Source organism: Cyprinodon variegatus, unplaced genomic scaffold (genome assembly GCF_000732505.1).
Source record: "Cyprinodon variegatus isolate N-32 unplaced genomic scaffold, C_variegatus-1.0 Scaffold1162, whole genome shotgun sequence".
NCBI lineage: Eukaryota > Metazoa > Chordata > Actinopteri > Cyprinodontiformes > Cyprinodontidae > Cyprinodon > Cyprinodon variegatus.
In genome coordinates, this window is record NW_015151615.1 from 160,951 (window position 1) to 164,300 (window position 3,350).

The following is a 3,350-nucleotide window of genomic DNA, read 5'->3' on the forward strand; positions in this document are numbered from 1 at the left end:
GTCTACAGTGAAAAGAAAGACTGGGTTATTTACTTTTCCTGTTGCCTTTTTGGAAACACAGGAAGGAGCAATTAGCTAAGTGAGCTTAGTGATTGGAAAAAATGTTTAATTGCTTTAGAGACAGCATGAAAAGTCAGCTGAGTACAAAACGTAGAGATTAAAACAACAAGAAAAGGGGAGAAAGGGAGAGGGACAATCCTAGAACTAATAATGGATGTCTATTAAAATTGCTGTATCTGTGTAATGGGTCTGTTTTGTTTATGGTGGCCCAGAGGTGTTAACATTAATACATAAGCTGAAATAAAAAAAGCTGCAGCATAAATACAAAAGCTGCAACGCAAATACAAAAGCCACAACACTTCACAACAACTTCTGATTTAGTTTTATATTTCCATTGTGGCTTGTATATATACCTATTGCAGCTTTTGTATTTGTGTTGACACCTCTGGGCCACCGTAGTTGTCTTCTGAATTTAGAGGGCCCCCTGCCGGTCTTTGCCTAGGGCCCCACATTTCCTAAATCCGCCCCTGCACACCTGTTAGAGCTTTTATCAGCCAAGCACTAAAATATTCGCCTCTTTGATTCTCTAGTTTTATTTAGTTATTTTCTCGTTTTCTAATGTTTTTAGGTTGCGGTATTATAATTGTCCGGCAGACTTTATTCCACTTAAAACCACTTGATGTGTTTTTTTAATCCTCATTTCCTGGGTTAGTGGGTGTGCACCTGATGCCCCTCCCTCCATGCTCTCCCTCCTGCTGTCGTCGCATCATCCTACTCCTCATCCTCCTCTTCCTCTCTGCTCCTCTGTTTGGACGCCAAACCGCCCGGTCTTTTAGTTTCTCTCCTTTCTTTCTCTCTGCTGAGGCTCACAGGTTCAGGCGGACATGATGCAGCAGCCAGCCATGATGTGAGGAGCTCCAGCTGTGCTGCAGAGCATGCTGCAAAGGTCCTCCATTTAAAGGTCAGTCCGCTGCTCAGATACATCTGCTGTTTCAAGCTGCAGATGTGTTTTTGTGAGGGGATTATTTTGGAGCTTTGCAGAGCTGCCATGCGGCTGCAGAGCCTCCTCAGAGCGGGAATAACAGCAGCTCAACCAGGAGGAGAGTTTAAACTGCAGCCTATTGCATGAAGGATTACCACCACCAGGCAAACTGCTGCACCTCTTTCAACTAACAAGTTTAAAAATGTACGGAACAGGTTTACAAAAAAAGAAGTCAGAATTTTGACTTTTTTTTTTTTTCAAAATTCGGAGTTTTTCCTCAAAATTCTGCCTTTTTCTCTCAAAATTCTGCCTTTTTCTCTCAAAATTCTGACTTTTTTCCTCTCAAAATTCTGACTTTTTCACCTCAAAATTCTGACTTTTTCACCTCAAAATTCTGACTTTTTTTCACTCAAAATTCTGACTTTTTTCACTCAAAATTCTGACTTTTTTCCCTTCAAAATTCTGACTTTTTCACCTCAAAATTCTGACTTTTTTCCTCTCAAAATTCTGACTTTTTTCCCTTCAAAATTCTGACTTTTTTCCCNTTGGGCTAAAAACATCAGCCATCATCCTAGTTTTAAATGGGGATTATAGAGCAACAGTTGAGCTGCAAAACGTCAGAGCCATTAGAATTATAGCCTCTGTGAAGATGCTCAACCTTTTATTTCATATAAAATATTTAATGATTTGTTAAAGAGTTAATCTAAAATGGTCATATTTTCTTGTGGAGTACATTTACAGAACGTGAAAGAAAACATGCTGCAATTTCTTAGAAAAAAGAAAACATTATATTTTCATGCAAATTTAAACTAGGCACAGGATGATAGAAATTGGATAATCTAGAAACATGAATGAAGAACACATATTTTACTAATCCATTTTAAATCACATGACAGAAAAACAGGCATTAACAATTTCAATTCTCCCAAAAATGTAAATTCTGTCAAAAAATTTTGACTTTTTGTGTCAACATCTTAAAAAATAGATAAACAACCACAAAGAAAGAGCCGGGAAGTGCCAGGAGGTCCCCTGGTCCATGACCACCAAGCAGCAGAGCAGAGCAGCACTCAGTTAGTCATCAAACTGACACACCTGCAGAGGAGATTTACCATTAGGCAATACCCCTAAGTTCCTGGGGCCCGCATAAAACTCTGTTCACATGTATGGTTAATACAACTTTTCCTTATTTGTGCACATTAATGGTTTCTTGATAAAAAAAAAAAAATCCTTTCTCTAAAATAAGAACGCTTATAATATTAAGTGTCCCTCAGTCCCCCCCTTCAGTGTCCACCATATTGGATCAGTCCATTTGCTGCACATGTTCAGAAAGGTCCAAACAGACAGCAGCAAACCTTTAAAAAAATAAACAATGCAAAGAGCAGTGTTGCCAACTTCGTGCTTTTCTTGCCATATTTAGAAACTTGTCAGACCCCTCTAGCACTTTTATTTCAAAAAGCACCTAGTGCCAAATCTACAGACTTTTTTCTGCTACTGCAGATTTTGGCGACAACATCTAAAAGCAGCGAACTCTGTTCTCCAGAGCAAGCAGATTGGTAACCCCGCCTCCTGCTCTCCTCTATCTTGTCTGCTGTCATGATTCATGCAGCTATTATTTTATCCAAATGAAAAATGGAGAACAGATAACCAGATCATGGCTAGTCTACAGTGAAAAGAAAGACTGGGTTATTTACTTTTCCTGTTGCCTTTTTGGAAACACAGGAAGGAGCAATTAGCTAAGTGAGCTTAGTGATTGGAAAAAATGTTTAATTGCTTTAGAGACAGCATGAAAAGTCAGCTGAGTACAAAACGTAGAGATTAAAACAACAAGAAAAGGGGAGAAAGGGAGAGGGACAATCCTAGAACTAATAATGGATGTCTATTAAAATTGCTGTATCTGTGTAATGGGTCTGTTTTGTTTATGGTGGCCCAGAGGTGTTAACATTAATACATAAGCTGAAATAAAAAAAGCTGCAGCATAAATACAAAAGCTGCAACGCAAATACAAAAGCCACAACACTTCACAACAACTTCTGATTTAGTTTTATATTTCCATTGTGGCTTGTATATATACCTATTGCAGCTTTTGTATTTGTGTTGACACCTCTGGGCCACCGTAGTTGTCTTCTGAATTTAGAGGGCCCCCTGCCGGTCTTTGCCTAGGGCCCCACATTTCCTAAATCCGCCCCTGCACACCTGTTAGAGCTTTTATCAGCCAAGCACTAAAATATTCGCCTCTTTGATTCTCTAGTTTTATTTAGTTATTTTCTCGTTTTCTAATGTTTTTAGGTTGCGGTATTATAATTGTCCGGCAGACTTTATTCCACTTAAAACCACTTGATGTGTTTTTTTAATCCTCATTTCCTGGGTT

The 3,350-nt window shown here is 38.8% G+C and overlaps 1 protein-coding gene across 1 annotated transcript in view; it reads left to right on the forward strand.

Moving 5' to 3' along the window:
- Window positions 1–824: 824 nt before the first annotated feature.
- The window catches only part of LOC107101852 (coronin-2A-like), a 71,300-nt gene continuing 68,774 nt past the window's right edge, over window positions 825–3,350 (forward strand). Inside the window, exon 1 of the mRNA XM_015400925.1 lies at window positions 825–961. The gene's annotated coding sequence lies outside the window, so the exon portion shown is untranslated. The remainder of the gene's footprint in view (window positions 962–3,350) is intronic.